A 26374-nucleotide genomic window follows, 5' to 3' on the forward strand; every position below is an offset into this window, starting at 1 on the left:
TGAGCTTCTAGAGACCCTTGAAGAGACCCTATTTTGGCCATTGGCTCCAGAGCGTGCAGGTACTATTGAGCATAAGTTCTGTCTTCGTAGGGCTTGGACTGCCTCTTAGGTGTATTCTGAATGTAGAACTGGGTCTAAAGATTGCTTACACTGCCTGTTTTCCTCCTCCTCTAGGTGGTCTACATATTTTGTGCTTTTAACCCCTTATACCCCATTAGTCTTGTATACATATTGTGTAGATAATGATGTATTGGTTTACTTTAGGCCTTGTAATAAATGTGTCTATATTTTTAATATAACACCTGTCTGGAGTAATATGTAAGTGTCCTTGCTTTGTGTGCTCATTAAGGTCTTTCAGTCACCCTCACCCCTCCTGAGACTTAGGGCCTCATTACACGGTAGGCGGTAAGGGTTTACCGGTACCGGTATTTTACCGGTACCGGTAAACCCTTACCGCCTTACTACGAGGTCCCTTTGCGGGTTGTGGAATTTTTACGGCTGCTTTTTGCAGGCGTTAAAAACCAACCCGCAAAGGGACCAGGGAGCTAATTACAGTACCGCAATTTGCGGTGCCGTAATTAGCACCTTCCCCATTCCCATTATGCCCTATGGGGCAAAAATGGGAATGGGGAAGGGGGAATTACCGCCCCACCAACCTTGGAATAGGGCGGTAATTCCCCTTTCCACCAAGGCGGCGCCGGTATTTTACCGGCATGGACCAAGGTGCTAATAGGGAGTTGTGTTTACTTTTCTTGACTGATTTAACTTGCTTTTATAATAGTGATTTGTGTGTGAACATCAGAGTATGTAAAATAAATATATATATTCTTTTTGATACAAAACTTTGGTCACTGTTTCCTTGTTCCATAGTATTGTAGTCCTAATGTACAAACCCTGAATACTGCTCATCTCCCTCTTGAGATAAGTCTGACTGCTTAGCCAAAGCTACCAACTAAATCTTTGTTGTACAGACTGATACCAAAGGGGATTTATTGCATATACCTGTAGTCTTAATCTTCTGTAGTGCTCCCTAAGGGAACTGCACAGGATTCTGCCTAACACTGGTGTACAGCGGTGAGATAAAAGTATTGGATTTACATTTTAGAGTGCTGCGAGTACCTTGGTTCAATTAACCACAAGGCTTAACAATCACTAAAAGTTAATTTTAAAGAAAGTCAAAGATGGAAAGCTATAGCCAGGAGACCCCCCCTTACAAATACTGCTGAATATTTAAGGAATCTGTGTAGACAGAAATGTCTTCCTGACAAAGGCAAGAAATCAGAAATTATTGAAAGGTTGTTAGAAAAACAAAGTCTGGAGAATGGGGCTGTAGTGCCTACCCCTTCAGCAAATGTAGCAAACATTGAGGATGATAATGTTGAAGATGGTATTGTTGAAACAGAAGAGGAAAATGAGGATAGCTATGTCACCCCCTCTGTCCCTCTGCCTGCTCAAAGGCCTCAACCTATGGCTACTGGACCATTGTCAGGTCCCACATTAAGTCCACAATTTATCACTCTAGAAAAAAATGAGACTTGAACTTGAATTCAAAAGAATTAGTGCCCAAACTGAACAGAGACATCAAGAACTAAGGCTCAAAGAAATAGAGCTCAACCATGAGCTAGAGATGAAGAAATTGTCTTTGGAAAATGCTTCTCTCCCCGAATCCTCTAGATCCTCCAGTCCAAAAAGACCCCGGATGCCTAAAGAGATTGTGGGTATGTATGAACCTACGTTGGATGTATTGGTTAGCTATGTTTGAGTACAATCATGGGCTCCAGGACATCACAGGGAATCAGTTGATCCCCTGGTTGTTCTCTAGGCTCCCCCTGTTGCATCTGATGTGGTAATGGAGTTGTGGGAGGTGGATTGGATGGTTTATGAATGTGTAAAACTAGCTTTAATAGCTAGATTTGGGAAGACTCCTTCCCAGTACCTTAAGAGGGTTAGGACCCCCAAGAAGCATGATAATACCCCTTGGGCTACTTGGGTGAATGAGTGTTTAAAAGACTCATAGGGATGAATTAAGGGCTACAGAGTGAACACCTATGAAGGAATGAGAAATCTTATAATGTTGGAGTCTATCTATGATGTCTGCTCTCCTGAGCTCACACAACACTTGGCCGATTCTAAGGAAATGGATCCTAGGGAGTTAGGCAAGGCTGCTGACTTGTGGGTTCCCAACGGGGCTACTCACAAGCAATCTGGGGCAACTCAGAAGAAGGATGAGGGGAAGCAGCCACCAAAAGAGAACCAAGATAATTCTAATACCTCCCATCCCAAAGAGGGCCACAAACAACAAAATAGCCAGGGTAAGCCACCTGGGAAACCAAATAGGGCTAGTGAACCCTCTGGGGCCCAACCAGAGATAGGTCAGCAGACACTCCCTTTCCAGAGAGCATTTGGAAAATGCTATGTTTGTGGGTCTACTGACCATGTAAAGGGTGATCCTAGATGCAAGGGTAAACCTGCAGGGATCAGCACAGTCTCCTTCGCCTTCTCCCCACAGGAAGTAAGAATGGCTAGTGCCCATTATGCATGTTTTGCTGAAGAACCCTTGGGTCTTCAAGTAACTGTATCCTTAGAGTCCATGGGTCTGGTTAGCAAACAGAATAGGGGTGTGTATGACTCCCTTCCAGAAAACTCTAAAGTATATTACATGGACAGTGTTCTTGTCAATGGCCAGGATACTCCTTCCAGGAGAGACACTGGGTCCAGCAGAACAGTAGTGGATGAAAGTTTCTTTAAGCCTGAGGATGTTGCTAAGGCACCCAAAGGTCCCATTAAACTTTCTGGAGGTCCTGTCCAGTTGGTTCCTATTCTACCAGCCCTCATTCAGTGTAATAACATAACAGTGAGGATTCCTGTCAGTGTTCAGACTGAGGTGCCTGGGAGAGTCCTGTTGGGGAATGATCTAAAAACTCTAAGAGTAGTATCCAGTACCCCCAGGCCTCCCAGTATGGAGAAGCAGAACCCAACCAAATTGGATAGAGAGGCCACCTTAAGGGACCACTCTGAGCATGTGGGACCCTCTACCGAGAACCCCACTACAAGCCCTGGTGTTAGTAAGTTGACCTCTAACCCAGGCAAATCTGAGGCTAGAAATGTTAGGGAAATGGGAGCCCCAACCAAGCTCCACCATTGAACATCCAATTATAAAGTCTTTGGGCCTCATTACGAGGTGGGCGGTAAGGGATTACCGGCACCGGTAAGGGCACCGGTAATCCCTTACCACCCTACTACGAGTTCCCTTTGCTGGTCCTTCCATAATGCCTGTTTTTTTCAGGCGTTAAGGACGGGACACACAAAGGGACTCTAGAGCTAATAACGGTACCTCAATTTGCGGTACCGTTATTAGTGCCTTCCCCATTCCCATTCAGCCTTTTGGGGGCTCAAATGGGAATGGGGAATGGCCCTGGTGAATGGGGAATTACCGGTCCCTCTGACCTCGGAATGGACCGGTAATTGCTCCTTTCACCAGAGCGGAGTTGGAAGGGTTTTGGAGGCAGCCATGGAGCTAATAGCTCCATGGCTGCCTCCAACCTCGTAATGAGGCCCTTTGACTCCCCCCGCTTCTGAGGAAGAGGTGGATAGACAGATTGGACCCCTCTCTAGGCCTAAGAGAACTGGCAATTCTCAGTGCTGGTGGAAAACCAGGAAAGAAAAGTCTAAGGCCAAAAACCTTCAGACTGTTGGACCTTCTATTGAAGACTCCAAAAGAAAACCTAGTGTTAGGAAAGAAACTCCTCCACCAGGTAAAATCAGATCTCAGAAGAAGAGGAAGCCTGTACTTGGCTTGACCTCTGACCCTCCAACCAGGATGCCGGAGACCCAACCTACTCTTGAAAGAGAGGTGGTGAGGAACCAGGGAGGCCCTTCTAGATCTAAGGGAATCCTTCTTAAGGACCCCTTGAGAAAACCTATGTTGGGTTCAGAAGTTGTTGCAACTTCAAGGGGACTGTTAGTTCAGCTCATTATACCTTAAATAAGAAATATGTACCAGAAAGGGTTTGTAGGTCATATAGCTTACAAAGGAAAACCTTTGAGCATAGGTCAGGATGTTACCACCAAACACAATGCTGATGGTTTCTCTAGGAGGTGTTTAACCAACTAGAGGTAAGAGACTCATCCGGGAGTGGATTAGATCCTCCTGTCCCTTAGTCTGGCGGGGGGGGGCGAGTGTTAGGGAGAATTCTATTCTATGGCTAAATTTCCCTGACCTATAGAGTCCCCCAGCAGCTTTGCTGGATTTGAAGGGTTTATTTATTTTCTCCTGCTAAGAGTGAGACCCTTTTTCCCCCACTCTTAGACAGATTGCTAGTGTATGTTTCAGGCTATCTTGTGTGCTTATGGTCTATGGGGTTTTTCTCACCTTCATAGGAATCATATTTTTACATGTGTGGTACACAGCACCCTGCGTGCTGTACCACAGGGGTGTTGTAGCGACCCCCAAACATAGACTCCATACCCTGGGACTGACTACTGTCTCCCAGGGCATGTAAAGTCCCCATTGACTTTACTAGTCAAATCTTATGAACAAAATCAGTACAACCCATCTTACTATGGAGGTACTGGGAAGGGTTAATAGTTTTTCCCTAGTGTTCATTTTCGAGGGGGTACCGTACAGTCCCTCTCTCAAAAGTTTCTGGCTGGTGGAAGTGGTTACTACCGTAAATATTCGACCACAGATATTTTCCTATGGGATTTTCCCATTGGTCGAGGCTACCACTTTTACTGACAGCCTCTAACATGCCGCTTGCTATTTTAATATTAACTTTACTCCGGTAGGTTTATATTGCCAGGACGTTGATTTAATTTCTTTCTCGTGTCTTTCTCTGTAATCCTAACCCAGGTCGGGGATCCTTTGTTCGTCCTTTTGGCGGGCTTCTGCCCAGAAGCCCTCCTTTTGGCGCCACTGAGTCTGGGGTAGACAGGATGTGTGGGACGGAGAATAGGCACTCTGGACAGGGTTGCCTATGCAACCCAAGTCTCACTCTGCCCTGATAGGCTGGGGGTTCTCCCGCCAGGAGAGCCACCCCACTGTTTTAGTGACAGCTAGGCTGTATGAATGGGGGTCTTGCTGCATAAAAGCAGGGTCCTGAGGACTGGAGGACAAGATGTCGCCACTGGAACTAAGAAGCCGAAGAGGAGAGAAGCTGAAGACATCTGCAATGACTGAACCACTGGTGAAGCCCTGCTGCAGATCCTCACCACTTTTCTCCAACGACTCGAGAAGATCTTCACCTGCAAGAGTCTTCTTCCCTTGAGGTGGTGGTTCGGCCAACCAGTTCGCCAATCGCCTTCCCAGGACTGCCTTGGTCGAATCGAAAGGCCAAGCACTAGGAGACCGGATAGCTAGGCACCCGTCCACCCGGACCTCGATTTAAAGGAGCGTACCTTTTATTTGTTTGGCAGCACCGCGGCTGGTTTCATCCCTGGGCAGTGCAGTAACTCGAACCTTCCTCCACTATGAGAGCCTCTCTTCCTCTGCTGGATCTCCCGAACTGCAGGAACTGCCAGGAACTACCGCCACCGCAGCAGCCTCTTCCACTTTTAAGGTTCATTGTTCTGCCAGGCCTCCCTTTTCGTTGGGTACTGCTAAAGGTGTTTTAAATCCTTTACTTACCTACTGGGTTGGCCGCCCCTATCATCTAACATTGTCTTTCACCTTCTGCAACCGCCTTTTCGAATCGTTTAACAAAGACTTGACTGCAGCGACTAGAACATTTTGCTCCTGTGCACTTTGCCCTGTACCACTGACTCTGGCACAGGCCTATTGACTCTGGCTAAATCTGTTACAACTGCCTTCTCTAGATTGCTTCTCACCTAGAAATGTGTTGGTGCACCTAACTCTTATAACCACCTTTTCCTTCTCTTTTTTTAAACTTCTGAAGTGCCATTTTGCTCGGTTTTCACCTCAATATTATACATGCTAAAGTACTGCCTTACCTAACTTGTTCAAATCTTATTGGGAAGTGTTGCTGGTGTGTTTAAGAGTATATTCCTGTATAACTGGTCCTTTCCCTCCCTTTCGAGAAATTGTTAGAGTGCCATTTTTGCTTGGTTTTCACTGTTCCGTCGTGCTCAGTTTTCCCTCTTGCTCAAATTTGTCTACTATTTAAATAGGGAGTTGTGTATACTTTTCTTGACGGATTTAACTTGCTTTTATAATAGTGATGTGTGTGTGAACATCAGAGTGTGTAAAATAAATATTGTTTTGATGCAAAGCTTTGGTCCGTGTTTCCTTGTTCCATAGTATTGTAGTCCTAATGTGTAAACTCTGAATACTGCTCATCTCCCCCTTGAGATAAGTCTGACTGCTTAGCCACAGCTACCAACTAAATCTTTGTGGTACAGACTAATACCAAAGGGGATTTATTGCATATACCTGTAGTCTTAATCTTCTGTAGTGCTCCCTAAGGGAACTGCACAGGGTTCTGCCTAACATTGTGCTGCCTGTGTGCTGCCATCATGTTACAGACATGCAGTCGCAGATCACCCAAGCGCTTGTGGCAGTCCTTCACCGTGTGCACTGTGACTCCAACTGCTGTGCATATCTGTGCAGCGGCTGCCAGGGATGTCATTTAGGGGTTGCCAAAGGTCGCAACTGAGACCTCGGAGGTCTCCCTTGCGACCACTGTCTTAAAAAAGATGTGTGTGATGCAAGCTCCTTGGCTGTGGCAAGCGCCATGTGGCTCTTTACTTCTAGAGTTGCTGGCTTTCTTGTACAGGCCCCTTAAAAAAAAAAAAGTAAAATAAGAACAGGAGTGCCACAAGTCTAATACTTTCAGCACTGACCCTAAATAAGAAAGAATAGGAATACCAAATAATGTGTCTTTCTGGAATTCTATACAATAATTGCTAGACTCATCAAAGGTTTATTTCAGGCACACTTCGGGGGGGCGAGTCACTGATTTAGTCCGTTCTTAAATGCCTCAACTCAGTCTTTTATCCTTCTGAGGTTGATAAATGAGCACCAACACAGGTTGGGTGATATTGGGTGTACATTTTTTCTATATAAAGCGCTGAAAGGTCGTGTTCCATCGCTTCCCGTGATATCACTTCGGGGTGGGGTCAAATGACATCACTTTCTGTGATGTTATCAGGGGTCAAGGGCTGTGTGATGTCACTTCCGCTACCTCTGGCATTTTGGTGAAATGACGTCCCTGGCGGCTGCCCAGATATCCTTGCGCTTTTGCTGTGTGCTGCGCCTTTGATCTGCACTGAACAGCAGTGCTGCATTGTCCACAATGTGCCCAACGAGTACTGGCAGTTCCGCCTCGCTGAAGCGGGGTTTGTGCTGGCAGGTGGCTGGAATATTTGATGACATCTCAGTAGTTGTTTGTCAGCAGTAACAGAAGCTGTAGGCCTTGTGGTGACTGTGGATTGCAGTCGATTGAGGTTTAAGTAATGGCCGCTGCTCTCTTTCTGGCTTTCGCAATCACAGTGTTTCCGGAACCGGTATTTCTGTATCTGGTACAGACGTGGCAGAAACGGATGTACCACTACCATTGTACCCGGTGCATCCGTCTCCGTGGGTGTTGGCGTCACGGCTGTGACACCGCTTCCGCAATGGTCTGGTGCGCTCGACCGACAAACCATAATCACACCTTACTTCTGCATGCTTGCGGGCGCAAAAACGGCGTCACTGCCTTCACAGTAAAACCGGATTCCGGACCATCGAACTTGTCTTCCATGTTCGTCATATCTCCTGACTTTGTTTGTTCCATCGGGGGTGGGGGGGTCAACGCGGTTGATGTGTACTGTTCTATTTTACTTTGTGTAGTGACTTTCTTGGTCTTGTCTTTGCCCATGTTGGGATGTTCACCCGTTTTAGCTTGGCCGATCCTCTCTGTGTCTAGGATTGATGCCTATATGGCTCGGCCAAAGGTCAGTCGGGTTTCCGTAGGGGTTTTATCTGTGCCCAGTCGGCTGTGCTTTCTATGGTGCCCCGCTGACAGGCATGGTATTGCCTGAGCAGGGCTCTGACAGTCGATAGTTTCACCTCCGGGCCTCCCCCAGCATCTCCGCCACCTGCAGCACGCCAGGTTCCAGTGGGTCCTCAGCACGTTCGGCCCGTTCAAGATCTCCCTTCGAGTGACAGTGGGCCGCATTACAAGTTCGGTGGTAGCCTTGCCGGTAAAACCGACGATGGGCGGGGGTGGCGGTGCACCCCTCATCTTCTCTTTCAGGATGTTGGCGCTTGCATTGCTTGGGCGTCTCTTTCTCCCCACTAGTCCTGTGGCTCCAGGCATGACTGCAGCAGTTCCCAGGCAGACTACCCAGGGAGCGGGTGAGCTTCACAGCACAGTGAAAGTGGTGAGCAGTGGCAGCGGTGCACCCCTTGTCTTTTCCTTCAAGACATTGGCGCTTGTCTGGCTTCGGCGTCTGTCGTATTTCGTTCTCCTCACGGGAGCACCCTCAATCCTCAGTCTTGGAGCAGTCCAGCTAGGGCGTTATCCTCATCTCTGCAAAGCACCGAACACTATCGTAGCAGCGGTGCTTCCCGGCTGTTAAGTGGACTCAGCAAGGTGAATCCTGATACCTCGCTAGGATGCGTATGCCTTCTTCGGATTTACTGCATTAGACTGCAATATAGCTGTCTGTGGCAGCGCTGGTCTCGCCATGGGGCTTTCCCCATTACAGGTGATTCACTTCCGCGGTCCAGCTGAGCCCGGTGGCCATTTTAGCGTTCGAGCAGTACACTGGCGGGCACATTACTTCATCGCCGATATCTTCGGTATTACTCAGTTGTTCTGGTCTCTTTACTGTCCGCACATTCCAGTTGCCATCACCTTCAGATAGGTGTGTTTAAACACACATTTCGTCCAGAACTGCAGGATATTAAGCATGATTAAGCAGGCGGCCCTGGGAGCTCTAAAGGACTGACGTCCTCATCGGTCGTTGGTTGAACACGCCCCTCGATCAGCATCAGTCTTGGTTAAAGTTTTTCTGTAATATATTGCACGTCTTCATGGATTTCCGTCAGCAGTGATCTCTAATAGAGGGAGTCAATTTGTATCCCAATTCTGGAAAAGGTGTTGTGATATGGCTAAAATTGAGGTGCGTTTGTCTACTAGTCACCATTACTGCTAGGGTGAAATGTGAGGTCTGTGACTTATCCTTCTCGCTCGACAAGCGGACCTCTGCGCTTGCCGGGCCTGGTAGTTTTCCGATTCCTTTCCATCATCTTCTTTCTCTGTAGCGCCTACCACCTTCCTTGGAGGTTTCACTGGGCATTCTTTGAGGTAGTGACCCTATTTACCGCAGTATAGGCATAACTGTAGCTGTCTTCTCTTGTCTCTTTCAACCTTGGTTAAAGCGTGTTGTACTCCTCCAATCTGCATGGGTTCTGTGGTATTTTTGATGGACGTTGAACATTATCTTTTGAACGTACGTACATGGCACGATTTTCGAGTCTACTTCGGTCTGTTCTTCGATCCTGTAATCTGTGGTCTAACTGAACTACCAGGTTGATAAACTCTGCACAGTCTTTAGGCGGGTCTACCAATTGAGCAAGGACATCCTTCTAGTCTCCTCGTAGGCCCCGATGAAACAACATGGTTCTTTTATCTTCTGGCCACCCCGCTTCTACACCCAGTCTATTAAAGGTGGCAATATAAATCAGCAAATCTTGATTCCCTTGGCGGAGGGACAGGAGTTCGTTATCAAGAGCTTGTCCATGCACGTGTCGAGCTAATAACTTTTCCATCTCCTGTTGAAAACCCCTGAAGTTTTGCAGTAAAGGGTCATCCTGGCTCACTAAAGGTAGGGACCAGTCTGCAGCACTTCCACTCAAATATGATAACACAAAGGTCACCCTCGCCTGGTCGTTTGGGAAAGCCTCAGGGCTACAAAGAAAATGAAGGCGGCACTGGTTCATGAATGTTGCGTACCTTCTGGGGTCTCCATTAAACCGTTCTGGTGGTGCCAGGGGTACTGCTCCCGGCAATGTTATCTGTACTGGATTGACTGATGATGGTGTAGCGACGGATGGGGTGAATCTAGGCAATGGAACCTGCCCCGCCTGTGTTTGTAGTAGCTGTTTGCTTAGTTCACCAGTACAGTCTTTTGTGATTATTAACTCTCACCTTAAGGCATTGGTTTCCTGCCGGGCTGCGTGTACCTCGGCGCGTAATTGTCCCAAAAGCTGGGCTAACTGATCAGTTTAAGATGTCTCCATGACGCCCAGGTAAATAAGGTTTAAAGGCTTTGTGTTCTGTTACGCTCACCTGATATCCCCAGGGGCGCCTGGAAGGCTCTGAGATCTGGAACCCTGGATGCGTAGTTGCCTAGTGCTGAATAATGAATCTTAGTTATTTGTAGGGTGAGCTATCCATCCTGCGTTTCTTGTGCAGGGGCGCTTGACATTTGTTGGCGAGCTGCCCGAGTTGCTTCACTGGTGCAGTATGCCATCCTTGGGCCCAGGCCTGCTGTGACCCCGAATCTGCTGGTAGGTAGGAAGGTTTGTTAATTGTAAGTCTTTGTTCTGTTTATGGTGGGAATTCGTTAATGTCTTTAACTCCTTCTTTTCGGGTGCGAAGGTCTTGATGCTGGCATACCGGATGGAGAGGCACTGTTCTAGGTAAGAGAAAGCGCGAATCGCAGCGCCTTTATTGTCTTTTGAAGCTAACCTGTGTTTTCTTCTTCTTCTCCTCACAGGCCGCTGTGGTGCTGCGAGTGGATGAGAGCGTGGTGAAAAACAGGCCCCCGTAATCCGTTAAGGTAGTACAGCGCTGTGAGGTTGTTTAATATTGAAAGCGAACCTGAATATGTCTCTTTTCCTTTGCAGATGTTGCTGTGGTGCTCCGGATGGAAGCGTGGCGTAGCGCGATGGAATTCAGGTAAGACTGATGAAATTCGATGTTTTGGAAGCGTGCGTTCTAATATTGTTTTTCCCTTTCTCGTTATTGCAGGTCGCAATGTTCGAACAGCAGCTTTGGTAGCAGTTTGCTGGAAGTCCTTAAGCTAGTACTCACAGGTGAGTGATGCTTCTTCTTCTCTCGGTTTCCACAGATTGCAGCCCAGTTGAGATGCTGAGTGCTCGATGGTATTTTCTCAGCTAAGACAGAATAATCTTGTTCTTGTTCTTGCAGGATAACAGGAAGATGCTGAAGACCAGGAGCTGGACACGGTGAGCGTCACGCTGCTGGTTGCAGAATAACACAAAGCATGTTCTGCAGTCAGGGTGTGGTTTACATAGCCCAGGTAAAGTAGTACCAGGGAAAGTAGTTCTAGGCCTGCCACACCCAAAACACTAGACCGCATGGCTTGTTTCTTAGAACTAGACTGTGTGGGTGCTTCCATGTTGGATTTAAAGGCCCATGTACATAAATGGGACCTAGTTTGAACAGCTCTTCCTTCCTACATATGAGCCTGGTGCCAAAGGCGCCAGGATTGGATCCAGGAGCCCTTTTGCAGTGGTTCTAAGGCCCTCAGGGTTCTGGTGGGAGCCTGCTTGTGGACAACTTGTGCCCCCTCACAGTGGTTACTTAGTGGATTGGAAAGGTTTTGTTCCACAGGACAGAAATTGTGAACCCAGTTCTAATATTCATGCTCTCCCCAATTACTTCAAAGATTTCATCAGAATCATTCAACCAAGCCGGGGCCGGAGGGTCCATCCTTATGAGGGGCCTTGAGGGGGAAAACTGTCATGATAACATCCAGGGTTCATAGTCTAGTTTTAGGAGTTCAGGCCAGGCGGGGTTCCTTGTATAGGTCAGTAGGTTTAAGGTGGGTGTTAGCCTGGCACACATGGCATTCTCACAATTCACAGCATTAAAGAACCATAGACTTCCATAGGGATTCAATAGCTTTTTAATACCCATAAAATGGCCGCCAAGTTTCTGCAGGGATCTAGACATTGGAAACTGGGGGCTACTTAAGCCCCGCCTCTGCAGTAACGCATGCTTCGCGTTTGGTCCGCTGACATCAGTGTAACGCTACAGGCGCTTCTGCTCACAGAACCTGTAAATTCAAAGAAAAAGTAATAATAATACGTGGAATAGCTCACAGAATATCTATTGATCACAGACAAGAATTACCTGACTGAAGTTTTCTGTCACTGCAGTCTTCCAGTAGAAGAACTTTCTTTCGTCACAGTTCCTCTTCAGTCATCAGTCTCCGTTTCGCAGCCGCAACACATTCTGAGGTTTTTCCTCTGTTTCCGAAGACCTGCAAAAACAAAAAGTACCTTATTTATAAAACGAACATTAGAGTGTTAAGAGTGAAGATAATGCCTATGCGCATACGTACCTGAAGCTCCACAGAGTTTTTCCTCACAGTTATTAACCGCGCTTTGCAGTAGTAGGTTGTAGTGTTTTCTGACAAGACGAACTTACGCCATGCAGCATTTTTTCTTCCTGAATACGCGCGCATACCTTCCTCAGTCAAAACTCCCTGCCAAGATATCGAAAACCCCTTCATGTTTGTGCACTTCATTTATAGCAAGCTCGCCAACTTTCCACAAGAAAGGTTTTTCATATTCTTTTCCTTGAAACTTCAAACTCTTCTGTTAAAGCCTTTATCCTGCGAGAATCTGCAAAAGAAAGAAGAATAAATTAGATAGCAAGAGAGATTTCTCCAACTTAGAAAACATTAATTCTTCAGAGACAACAGTTTCTTCTCCTTGGTTCTGTCAAGAGACTCATTTACTTTTAAAGACACTTGCCTCCAGAGTCTTCCTGAGTTCAACAGCAACCTAGTCTTCAGAGACTCAACATCAACGCGTCCCTCTGTGATAGTAGGATGGAGAGCTCCGTGAACAGAAAACACAGGTGAGGAGAGTGTGGGTCTTGGAATTAGAGGGGAGTTACTTCTGAGTGGAAGACAGGCATAGCATTCTAGTAGTTTTCACCATTCTTATCAATTACAGCACCTCACTTCTTGTTATCTTTCTTTCCTGATGGGAAACACCTTTAAAGCTTCAGTTTTAGCAGATCAACAAGCTTGGGGATCATTACGCTCCTGTGGAGTCCAAGTAAGCATTACAGCACCACAGATGCACCCTACATGGCAATGAAGGCGAATGCAAACACAAGTCCCAATGGAGAAACAGCCAGGGCTGATACAGAAGCAAGCACCTACACAACAGAATGCAACAGTACCATGCAACGCGAACATTACCACAGGCACCCACGCTTTAAATGGACTTTAGGATGTAAATAGTTTTAAACAGTGAGAAATCAGTGTATATTTCATTTGAAATCTTGTTTGTATCACTATTTTATGTATATGTATGCATAGTGATTAATTCTGTATTTTGCTTATGTTTGTTTCTTTTCTTCTTTATGTGTAAAGTCTTTGACTATAACACATTCAAATATAAAATAAAATAGGGTGTATGACAGTAGTGGGAGGGAATCCTTTCACCAGCACAGGACTGGATTTATGCGTGCAATAGGAAAGCCCACAGACAGACTTGATGTGTTCTATCCTATCAGTTACACCAGACCCATAAGAGGAACCGAGAGTTGCGGTAACCATAGATGACAAAACATGTCCCTTCCATGTAGATACAGGGGCAACTTGGTCTTGTGTTAGAGAAGGGAGGTTCCCAATGTCAGGCATTGCCATGAATGCACAAGGATTTTCTGGGGCGACAACTATGGTTTCTTTTACAGATTCATTTACCTATCACTATTGGGGATCATGACATGTCTATGCCAGTATTGTATTCCTGCAAGACACCAGTAAACATATTAGGGCGAGACTTGATGAATAAAACATGACAATGGGCCTCATTATAAGTTTGCCGGTCTGGTAACAATGGTACCGGAAAGCTTGCAGGTTCTGTTGTTACCGGACCAGCAAACTACGAGTTCTGCTCGCGGGTGCCTTCCAACCCGCTAAGTCTGACCTGGCAGGCGTACCAGCACCAGCAAGGAGAGCATGTCGGATGCACCGGCACCATTCAAGAATGCTGCCGGTGCATCCGACCTCCCCATTCCCATTGAGCCCTGTGGGGCTCAAATGGGAATGGGGAGCATTTTATTCTGGCGCCCGCGAATGGGGGCCGTAATGACCCGGTAATTGCCCATTCTCGGATGCCAGAAAAATGTGCAAGTTTGGCAGGAGACTTGTAATGAGGCCCAATATCATTCACTGACCAGGGGATATGTTCCACTCCTGGGTTTCATTATGTAAATACACAAGAATTTATAACAGCGTTTTATTGCCAGAAAGCCCAAAGGGGCATGTCATTAGACCCTGAAGTGTTCCTTCATGGAGTACACATACTGTTAGCATGGCTTCCAAGAATACAGGGCAGAGTATTACCATTGCCTATGGAATTTATATTCAGACCAGAAGTGCCCATGGACGAGGAGGAAGGACAAGTGATCACAATAGAGCTAGAGGCAGCAATAGTGAGAGAAGAAAGGGTGATTTTGCATGTAGTCGACGAGGAGGGAATAAGTGATAGCTGTGCATGAGGGAAACAGACTGACTAATTTGACAGATGAAGGCTTGTTTACAGATGATGATTCAGATGACAAAGTCATGTTTAATATAAGCCTTACATACCAGCTAAAAATTCAACCACTCCAAGAAGGGACGATAATTGGGACATGGATTCCCCCCAAGAGTTTCCCCAGGCCAAAGAATCAGCAAAGCCGTCTCCCCTGACAACATCACAGAGTTCCATTCTACGGTCATGAAAGTGTGCAAGGAGTACAGCCTTGTTGCATCTGAGGAGGAGAATTAATGCTTTTTATTTGACAACATGGGTAAGAGGAGAAAGACAGTGGCAAGAAGGGCTAAAAACAATGAAACAACCATTCACGATTCCATAACAAAATTATGCAGGGTTTGCGGGGGGTGTCCCCCGCCGGGCCCATGTGTGAATTTCGCTGCAAAAATATGGCGATATTTTTGCATCGCAATATTTTTGCGGTGGAATTATCACATGGAACAGATTTCCCTTACTGCATTATTCTGGATGACCTGACATTGTTCGATACATTTGCTGCTGGCCCCCATCATTAGCAAGTTCCTGTCATGACCGCAGCCTCCAAGGAGTCAGGTTTAGCCCAACTGCCTCGGAAGCTGGGTCACAACTTCATTTTCAGGCACCCATCGGCTCCCATAGGGGCCTTATGGACCTTGTCCTGGCGCCAGTGGCGCCAGGCTCATAAGGGGACCCAGTCCCGGCACAGGACGTGCCGGGCTCATGATGTAAGGATTGGTGCTTGGGTGGACCTACCGGCTGCAGACCATGCTGCTCACTCACCTGCAGGATGAAATCCTCATCCATCCATGGCTGGAACTACTTTACCTTCTGGGTGTGGCCAGCACCACTCCCTGGGACTGGATACTGGAACTATTCTGGAAGCTGGGACTTCTTACCTAGGCGACGCTGCTGTGGAAGGAGACACCTAAGCACTCCAGTAGGACTATTTAAACCACGCCCGATCAGAGCAACGTGCTTCGCGTTATTCTGCAATAGCAGCAGGACGCTCACCGTGTCAGTTCCAGAGAATCTTCAACTTCTGCATCTAGGAAAGAGAAATCAGTAATCTTACCTTCTGAAATACCATCTTCGTCTTCTGCAGCATCTGAGAAGGGAAAAGAACACCAGGTTAGCACGAGATAAAAACCAGCGCAGCACTTACCCAATCCATCGGTGCATCTCAAGCCACGGGCTGCAGCTTTCCATTTTTCGGCACCCTGTGGAAGCAAGGACATTGGTTAGTAACCACTGTGAAACTTTCCTTACCTGCGCTGCATTCTTCTCGCCTCTGCCGACGCTGCTACTCGCATCTGCAAAACAAAAGGACATCATTAAGAAATACAAAACTCCATCCATACGCATGTGTTTTGGGCAGCTCTCATCTTTCTCACTCCTCGGCGCATTCCTCGACATCTATTTTTCTACCCAGCTGCTTCTGCAACCTGAAAAAGGAAAAGAGACATTAAGAAGTGCTTTAAACTTCAAATTGACATTTTCTACTTACTTGCCTGCAATACCTTCGCCATTCCATCGCTCTCCGGACCTCCATATTCAAGCAACCGCCGTTCGTGCTGCTAACGACGGCCTAGCTCCAAATCTTCATCCTCTGCAACCAAGAGGCTGGACAATTAACCAGTGAAGTAACTGGCTTCGGCGCCCCTGCACAGACGCAGGATGGAGAGCTCCGCTTTCACCTATATAAGGTGAGCACATTTAGCCTACGAACTACTTGGGGAGTACCAGGAAGGGGAGTCAGCTTGCCCAGTCAGGCTTATATATCCTTATTAACCCCTTGCTCTCCTAATTGCAGACACCTCACCCTTCAGATCAAGATCTCAGTGAGGAAAGGGCCTTTCCAGGGTGGCATTCGAGGCCTGCGCGTGACCCTAGAAGACTCCGAGAACCCCCAGCCCAGACCTGCGCCTCCGAGGGATTCAGGTGAGCGTTACAGTTCCCATAATCCAATCGGGATAAGATTGTTGCTCTGGCAATAGTGGAGCTGTTTTGTCTACTCAGCAAAGGCCTGATCCGTCTGAGAAGTATCTGATGGTATTGGCAAGTGTGCTTCAGGTGTACTACATGATCATCGGCTCCCAAGGATGCTTGTAGATAGACACCTAGGGGGTCATTACGAGTGAGGTGATAAGGGGTTAACAGCGCCGGTAAAGGTGCCGGAGCCGTCAACCCCTTACCGCCTCATTACGAGTCTGATCGCGGGAACCCGCTAAGGACGCCTGGTTTTACCAGGTGCCCTTAGCGGGTCCCGTGAGCAGACCAGGGTGCTAATAACGGGCCTGTTATTAACGGGCCTGTTGTTAGCAGCCTCCCCATTCCCATTGAGCCCTTTGGATCCTCGAATGGGGATGGGTTCCTTGAATGAGTGTTAGGCAGAATCCTGTGCAGTGCCCTCAGGGACCACTACACACAATTAAGACTACAGGTGGCAATACAAGTTTTACCTTTGGTACAAGCCTGTGCTACTATGTCAGAATGGTAGCACTGGCGGAGCAGCCAGGCTTATCTCAAGAGTATATGAGCAGTAGCAGAGATTACACAAAGGGACCACAACTACTGTGACTCAAGCAAACACTGACTCAAGGTTTCAGGTAAAAAATATAAGTACATTTATTTTTTAACCATTCGTTATAAACACAACACTTCTATTAAACTTAAATAAAAACCACACGTTAAATATACCACAACTAACCAATTCACTTTGTACAGTAAGTCAAGGTAAGTACCCTGTGTTTGAATGAACCAGTGTTACGAACAAAACACGTTACCGCGAATATGATTGCGATCACTTTTTGACAGTTCGGTCTACTAAACAAACGCGTATCCGTGACATGAAATGCTACCGGGGCAAAAACACACTTAGCACTTGATACCCAGGGGGAGTTGGAGGCAAAAATCACAGGTAATATTTTGGTTAGGCAGGCAGAATCAAGAAACGCTCAAAGACAGGAGTTCAAAAGTCAAAGGGCCGGAGCCAGGGTCGAGAGACACCGGGGCCAGTTGCCGAAGATCACAAGGTCAAACAGTTCACGATTCAACCTAGCCAAATAGTATTTTGATATTGTCAATGTTCGGAAGCAAAAGTTATAAGAAGGAGGGAAGACAAGGGCAAGCCTTGGAAATGAAGAAAAAGGGATTCACCCAGTTTCCTCAACAGAAAACAGTACCTTGTTCCAGTGGTGCAGCTGGTGCCCTGGCAGTTGTGCCTGTTGGTTTCCCGCAGACCCACGATACCTGGAGCTTTGTTGTGAAAGAGGACGTCTGAAGGGTCTCTGCACCACACAGGGATGAAGCCGGGAGCAGCGACAAGCAATAAAAGGTACGCTCCTTAAAAACAGGAGAGGCTCTTCAGGTGGCTATCCGGACCACTACAGCAGTGTGCAGCGATTTCGACCAAGGAAGAGGATCCTCTGGCTGTAGAAGATGAGCTGGTTATCCCCACCAAGCTCAAGGGAAGAAGACTCCGGACTGGATCTTCTCTAAGTCGTCGAAGGGAAGATAGCTCAGGACTGCAGCAGGGCTTCACCGGGACGGGGTAGTTGCAGCAGCCATCGTTCTTTCTGCTTCTCTTCGGTTCCTTGTAGTTCCAGTGGCGACTCTCTGACTTCTAGCCCAAGAGACCTGCCTTTTATGCGAAAAAAACTCCCATTCACACAGCCTGGCTGTCATTCACCCAGCAGGGGGGTTGTCCAGCCTGGACAACTAACATGGCCAATCATGACAAAGTGCGGCTTGGGTTTCCTAGGATACCCTGTGCAGGGGGTGACTACACCCCTCCCTCACATTCAGTCCACCTAGACACCCAGGCGCCTGGTGGAGGGCTTCTGAACAGAAAGCCCGCCAAAAGACGGTGAACAAAGAAGGTGAACTTAGTTTGCCGCGCAAAGTAAAACACAAGAAGGACTTTAACAACAAAAAAAAGGCGAATAAACCCAACCGGAGCCAAAAGAAAGACGATTTGGTCAAGCGGGTTTATGTTTGAGGCTAATATAATAGCCAAGAACAGTACCACATTTATCTAATATAATCGCAGTAGAAAAGTTAGGGTAGATACCACTGCCACCAGCAAAGTCTAAATGTTAAAAGAGCGAAACAATGCTCTAGGAGGTACAGATAAAAAAAGGATACAAGTTAACCCTTTCCAGTACTCCATGGAAGATGGGTTGCACTGGATCTGTGGTAGATTGACTAAGTAAAGTTAATGGTAACTTTACCCTTTTCTGGGGGACAGTAGTCGCCTCAGAAATGGAGTTGTTTGTTTGTTTGTTTGTTTGTTTGTTTTGCGCACCGGACCCTGAGGTAGCAGGGCGCAAGAGACAAGGAAGTTTACAGCTTGGTTACAGAAGTTACAATTTACAGAACAAGCGAGTTACAGAGTAGACAGTTTTTTGGCTCTACAGGTGAGACAAGTACAAGTGCAGATAGAGCGCCACCAAACAGTCAAATCAATGGCGAACAAAATAGCAAGTCAGGTAGAGTACAAGTGGAGGTGCGAGAGGTAGAGTGCCATTTATGTTGCATTCTCGGTGAGCCATTTTATGGTATTCTTTCTGAAGTTGTTGAACGTTTGGTCGGATCTAAGTGCAAGAGGTAGGGCGTTCCATAACTGAGCTGCCTTGACTGGGAAGCTGGATCCTCCAATAGTGGTAAGTTTAAATCTGGGCACTAGGAGGCAGTTAAGGCTGACTGTCCTTGTAGTCTGGAGGGATTTATCCTATTGAAGCGTTCTGAAAGGTAGCTGGGGGCTTTGTTAATTAAACATTTGTGGATGATGGAGGCAGATTTAAGGTTAATTTTTTCTTGAGTAGAAAGCCATTTGTGTTTACGTCTAATTTCTGAGATATGTGCTCTTCTAGGGATGTTTAAGGCCGCTCTAAGTGCATTATTTTGGAGCACTTGAATTCTATTGATGATTTGTTTGGTTGTCCCTATGTAAAGGGCGTTACAATAATCTAATTTTGATAAGATGAGGGCTCTGGCTAGAATAAGACAACTGTCATCTGATAAGAAATGTTTCCCAGCTCGTATTAATTTACATGTATAGGCCGTGGATGAGGCCAGTGAGTTCACCTGTTTGGTTAAGGATAGTGTTGCATCAAGGTAGAAACCTAAGGTTTTTACTTCTTTGGCGACCTTGATAGTGTTGCCATCGATGATGAAGGCTGAGTAGTTTTGGTTGAGTTTGGAGATGCGGGCTGCAGTGCCCAGGATGATAAGCTCTGTTTTGTCATCGTTCAAGCATAGGCCATGGTTGGCCATCCATGCTTGAACGATGCTATAGACTCTGTTCACCAGAGCCAGGTCTTCAACATAATCCCCAGTAAGTGGTAGGAGAATCTGGGTATCGTCTGCGTAGTTGGTATAGGTGATACCCAGATTATCGAGATCGTCGAAGAGTGTCTTGGTGAAGATGTTATAGAGTGTTGGCAAGACACAGGATCCCTGTGGTACTCCGCAGGTGATAGGAATCGGGTATGCTGCCGCTGCGGGGGAGAACACCCTCATGGTCCTGTCACTAAGGAATGACTGTATCCAGACTATAGCCTCCCCTGAGAAGTGGGCCGCCGAGTCCAAGTGATTGCATAGGACTCTGTGGTCCACCAAATCAAAGGCGGCTGAGAGGTCCAGAAGGAGAAGGAGAGCTAGTTTGCCCTTGTCTCTGAGTGAGTCTATTTGGGCCTTTAGGTCAATAAGGGCTGTTTCTGTGCCGTGTTGCGGACGGAAACCAGATTGGCGTGTTCCAAGGAGATGGTTTATCTCAAGGAAGTTCTGGATTTGGGTGTACGCTACCTTGTCTAAAATTTTTAGTAAGAAAGGCACCGTGGTGATGGGTCTATAATTTGTGGGAATGTTGGGGTCCAAAGTTTGTTTTTTCAGGAGGGGGAGTACCCAAGATTCTTTTAGGTTGCGAGGGATGGTGCCCGTAGTGAAGGAGGCATTAATAAGTTTTGTGATGGAGGGGGCTAGATCTCTAGACGCGTCCTTTATCAGTTGTGCGGGGCATTGGTCACCTTTGCAATTAGACGGTTTAAGAGTCAGAATGGTCTTTTCTACCTCAATTACTGAGACCTTGGAGAAGCGGAATTGGGTAGATTCTTTGGGTTTGGGTGTGGGGGTTTTGTCCACAGGAGGTTGGGTTGGTAATGAGGCTTTCTTTAGGGCAATTTTAGTTTGGAGGTTGGCCACTTTGTTGGTTAGTGCCAGTTGTATGTCAGTACACCAGGCTTTATCTTTGATGGAATCGTCCTGTGCTGTGATAGGAGTTTCCAGTTCTTTTAGGATGGAGAATAGCTCCTTCATACTGGAGTTGGCTTGGGTGATCCTATTATTATAGGTTTCTTGTTCGGTCAGGATGATATCTTTTTTGTATTGCGACAAGATGTTTATTAGGTTGGTTTTATTTTCAGCGGTAGGATGCCGGTTCCATGCTGTTTCACATTTTCTCTTCTGTAGTCTTACGTTTTTTAAATGGGGTGTAAACCAGGAGTTTAGATGCTTTTTAGGTTTACTGTTTCTAAGTTTAAGCGGAGCAACTCTGTCAAAGGCAGTGGACATAGCGTTATTGAATTCCTCCACTAGGATGCCTGGGTCGGTATGGTCGGGTAGAGAATTAAGTTTGGGTAGGATGTGAGGCAGAATATTATCCGCTGTGATATTTTTCTTATTTCTGGTTAAAGTGGGTATGGCGGGAGTGGGTGTTAGAACTGTGGTTCTTTTAGTGTTGAGGGTAAAGGAGATAAGGTGATGGTCTGGCCATATTTGGGGGGCAATGGCTGTTGAGGGAAGTCTTAAAGACAACCCTGTGCCACAGCACTGAAGGTGCTGTGTGACACATATAAAGAAGGGGGTTGTTGAAGTGGTGTGCTTCAGAGTCCACAATCACAAAAACAGAGAGAAACACATGGCAAAACACAGGTAAGAATGGGGGAAAAGCTCTCACTCTTACCAAGTGGAAAAAAAAATAAACTCCAGAGGTCCAGCAAAGCTCCTGGGGGACTCACTAGGTGAGGGAAATTAGCCATAGATGAGAATTCTCCCTAACAATGAGGAATTACCGGGCCCTCCTGTGATACGGGAAATGTAAAGTGCCTCCTTTGTGATTAATGTTGGCCTAAGCCTAGTCGCTCTATGAAGAAAACCGTGTTGCAAAGTTCTGATTTTGGATCGACTTCACCGCCATTTTAAGATTCATCCGCTATTTTGATTTCTGTTTGTACGATTCTCTGTTCTAAAATGGTGGACTGTGATTTCAACTTGCAACCAAGCCTCCTGACCTTTGAGTCCTGTTAATGTTTAGGCTGTCCGAGAGCCGACTGTTTAGACTCGGTAAAGAGACCTTGCACTCCATATGAACTGTCATCTAAGTATTGCCTGCACACATAAGACTCATCCTTGTATAAACGTTGGGACAATGAGGAACAAATCTCAAGTGTATACTCAGGCCGAACTGGATTGTGCAGAAATGTAGAACAAGGCTTACAGCGGGATCCGAGAACACACACCACCATTTTGCCTTCATGGAAACGCAAACCCGTGTAATCCTTTGCATATTGTTGTATAAGATGTATGTGAACTAGGCACGAACTCTAGACCACCGATTTTTAACGTGAAGAGGGGCTGGACAATATTACTCGAAATTGTATAAGAGCATGAATGTTTAGACGTCCAGCACTCTCTCACCTCTCTTTGTCAGGCTGGTATACGTTCCAGGGTGTTGAGAGCCAGATAGCTATCTGTGTTACTTTGTAAACTGGACAGAATAAAAGATCTGTGAATCTTTGCAGCCCGTGATTGGTGTATTTCATTTGTGGTACTCAGCCTCGATATTTTCTCGTTCTTACAGATGGGCCCGAATAGGGACCCTCAAGATTGATGCCATCTCGTTGAAGAGTTGACGTGGCTATAGGACTGGGATCGGACGGTGAGAAAGGGGGCCCCTTCTTGGATGAGACGCGACACCTCAACAGTACTGCACGACCCGATCCGCGGACGGTGAGCTTGCGGTCCATATATCGAGGCGGGCAGTTTTGCCGAAATCACCAACCACGAGGGTCCTTTGTTGTCCTTAGTAATCCAATCGGACTTCCCTTAGTCCTTTGAATCAGGTGAGTCGTGCACCGATTCCTAAGCATCCTGATATTTGATTTGAAGTATTGTCCTCGCGAGCACAATTATTGACCAGGTAACCCCAGTAATCTGACATGCCTGGGAAATTGTCTGCCTGTTTCAGGGCGTTATTCCACAGAGACAGACAATCTTTGGAATTTGGCCATCCGGCACCACAGGAGGGGTCGCCGGCATGTACTATGTACTGTAAGTACGGCATTGGTAGCATATTATTTAATGATATTTGGCACAGACAAACTAGACATGCATCCAAACTTCAGTGGCCAATCAATGGTAGCTTTGAGATTTCCCATATAGAATATTTAGAATCTATCTTGTTAAAGAAAAAAGCTAGACCTGCAGCATTTGATATATTACAAAATTGGAAAAAAAGAAGCTATACAGCAGCTTAAAAGTAGAGAGAAACATGCGCGCCGACATATGTCGAACGCAGAGAAAGCGTTATTGTTTGATCAGCAAAAACAGTCAGAGTCAGTTAGAAACATGGATAGGGCTTTTCAACTTGGTATACAGAAAATATATCCGTCAATAGATTTTCATGCATCAGATGAATTGATTGATAAGCTTTTAAATGAACCGAGGCCTGATGCTACTGCACCTCCACCTTATGTACCTATTCCTGTTGCCTTACCTCTTCTGGCTGTCGTTCCTCCTCCCGTAGTAATTCCTACTCTTCCTGTTATTCCTCCTGCTGTTCCTCTGCCGCCAGCTATTGCTCCGGTTTCTATTGTTATTCCTCCATCTATACCTCCACCTTTGCCCGCAGCTGTGATTCCGGTAGATTTGTCTTCGATGCCAATAATGGCATATAATGACATCTTCGTTACCTACTGTACAAGATTTGCCTACATTTTCTCTTCCAAGTGGTTCTGTCTCGCTTATCGTTGATAAGGGTGCTGAATCAAAAATTGTAACTCGTAATACAGTTTCTAAAGAAAGAAAGTGAGACTTGAATGCATGGGCTAGACAATGCATGGAGAAAGGTGAACAATCTGATATTTTTGCTACACTCTCTAACTTAGAAAGTTTTCCTGAGAAAAATGTCTTTGTTGAAGGGATGGGAATTCATTTATCCGTAATGTGGAACAGACTGAATGATGTAGATATCCCACAAGGGTTAAGGAATCTGAATGTTTTAGCATATTCAAGAGATACTGCGGAGAAAGTATATGAGCACGTCGAGAGGGTATTTGAGTTTAGAAGGGAGTTAGAAAGGTTACGGAATGATGAAATAGATGATGATAGCTTGAATGCTATTTTTGTACAGAAACGGTTCCTTCCTCCTTGTAAGTCGATGAGTGAAGAAGCATGAATTTGCACTAGAGATGCACTTAGATGGATTTCAGACATGCCGATATCTCCCGTAGAAGTATATGACACGTATAGTCAGTATATGCCAGAAATGCAGATGAAAGTGATACAGGTAATGGTAGAGTACCTACAGGAATGATGTATAAAGAGAAAGATTTGTTGTCCCGCAGAATTATTGAATATCTATGAGAGCTTTTTCATCTGACACGACTTCCGCTGTTTTAGCACTCGATTTAGCTCTGTTGCTCAGTAAGCGTTCAGAGTTGCCTGTTACTCAGTTACCTATGAGATAGGTTCCTCTGACATTTGTCCCTAAAGTCGAGATTCTGGCTAATGCCGCAACAGGCGTTGCCGCCTATGATATTGATGCACATTATTTATCGGAGTTTGTTCACGTCCCGTTCTCAAGACAGGAAGTGAATACCATTAGACAATCCATTCCAGATATTAGGAAGAATCCGACAGGGTTTTATAAAGAGATAGAATCTGTCTTGCAGTCATCAGTGTTCACTCTGGGTGACATAGACTTTCTATTTCCTGTGCTCCTACCTGCTGATTTGTGGAAACAGATTAGGACTGTAGACGATGCAGCAGGGTTGGGTGACAGATGGGATAGTTTGGTCAGGCAAGATAGAGAAAGGAAAGCTGGTGAAAGACCACCGCAGGTGATACTGACTTTGCCTGATAGAATAGTGACAAAATTAAAGACTTTAATTCCCGAGAGAAGGATAGTTTGGAACAAACTTACTGCTTGTATTCAAGGAAAATCTGAAGGTGCTACCAAATTATTTAATCGGTTTGAACAAGTATTCTCAGATTTTAGCGGGCAGGATTTAAGCACCCAGTCTGGGAAAAGATTATTTGTGTCAATAACAATAAGATCCAAGCTGCTGGTTAAATAATTCAACAGAAAGTTTTTTTTTTATTTGATTTAGATATAAAGTGTATCAAATAATGATATCACTGAAAAACAAATTGGTGGCTGTGTCAAACTTTAAAAGCAATCAAGACAATTTTGGAAATGGAAAAAGAAGGAAAAGAAACATTTATTTTGATAATTTTGTTACAAAAAGCCAAATTGGACCGAAGAATCAATAAACAAATACATCAAAGAAATTTATGACACTTAGTCTGGAATTGAACAATAATATGACAAGGTATTTAAACAGAAAAACATAGAACATTACCAAGACGAGAAAAATAAATCGTGTTTGATTTTGTTTGATTTGAAAAGCAAAAAAACAACAAAAAACAAAAGACTCATATATATCTCCACACTTATTGTGGTGAATTTTGTCAAATTGTTAACTTAAAACAGGTCTGCCACGTGCAGGTGTCTTTCACATCAATGTTCTTTGAGACTTTTTTGTTTAGGCAAAGAAATCATAGACATCTAAAACACGTTTCGGCAAATGAGCCACCTATCTGGCAATTGGTACCCAAGTTTTGCCTTCCTCAGGGCGAAAGAAATAACAAAAACTGTACCCTGTGGGGAAGCAGACAAAAAATATCTTTTATGTTGGAAGAAGACATGAGTTCTTTATGAATACGATTGCTAAATTTTGTAGAGATTGCTTACAAAGTAAGTTTTAGCCATACGGCAAAGAATGCCACAAAGTTTGACTGTAACAAATTAAAGTGACCAAATGCGGTGCTTACCAACAAATAAAACGGAGCAGAGCATGTGGAAAATAGGCTAGAGATGATCTCAACCGTAGGTCAGCCTCGCAGATGGTGCGGCAGTAAAAACAGACACTATGGAGAATAATTATGGGCAATTCAGGTCTCCGTAATTGGAAAGGGTGCATTATTATTAGTTAATTCAAGATGCCATATGGCAAAGGAGCAAATGGCATACTTGGCTGTCTGGCTGTTTTCGAAAATAAGTCCATGCATTTGCCAAATTCAGACCGGTTTTGTAGGTAGGAAATTAATTTTGTTTTTGCGGTTCTTAGTTTCCGTGTCAATAACCTTAGAAATAAATCAAGAAAAGAAAGAAAACATGCATGAAGGCTCATGCGTGTATCTGGGGGCGAGTGCAAATGCTTGAAAAAACAATCAAGCAGAGCTGGAAAAGTAATTTCAAAAAAATATAATAAAAGTTGCCTACCTTAAGTTCTCATAAGTAGTGGGCCAAAATCATGGCGGGAGGGATCCCTTTAATAGCTTGATTGGATCCAGTTGTCTTGAAAAAAAATGACAGCAATCTGCTGGGCTCATTTCACATAAGTGGCTAATCCATTTTGCAAAGAAATTCGTAAAGCGGAAAGCACCTCTCGTTAGAGGGACAACAATGTGCAGAAGGACCTGATTAGCTGCATGAAATCCCAATGAACATTTCCCATACCTTACTTCTAAGATAAGAATCGCATGGTTTTCGGAAGCGTCCCGGCAGCGGTGCTGTAACAGATTTACGGTGCACTGTTCGGAAACGCAAGGAAAAAGGAGAAGAAAAAGATGCAGAGTGCATAA

General features: G+C 45.6%; 1 long non-coding RNA gene across 2 annotated transcripts in view; it reads right to left on the reverse strand.

The window, feature by feature from the left end:
• Window positions 1-26369, reverse strand: part of LOC138529231 (uncharacterized) — a 587797-nt gene extending 561428 nt beyond the window's left edge. Inside the window, exon 1 of one of the 2 annotated variants that reach the window (XR_011284573.1) lies at window positions 26250-26369. This is a non-coding gene — a long non-coding RNA (uncharacterized lncRNA). Of the gene's footprint in view, window positions 1-26012 lie in introns of both variants that reach the window. The other variant, XR_011284579.1, reaches the window with a different exon arrangement.
• Between the last annotated feature and the right edge of the window lie 5 nt (window positions 26370-26374).

Source organism: Ambystoma mexicanum, chromosome 1q (genome assembly GCF_040938575.1).
Source record: "Ambystoma mexicanum isolate Mex_15411 chromosome 1q, UKY_AmexF1_1, whole genome shotgun sequence".
NCBI classification, from domain to species: domain Eukaryota; kingdom Metazoa; phylum Chordata; class Amphibia; order Caudata; family Ambystomatidae; genus Ambystoma; species Ambystoma mexicanum.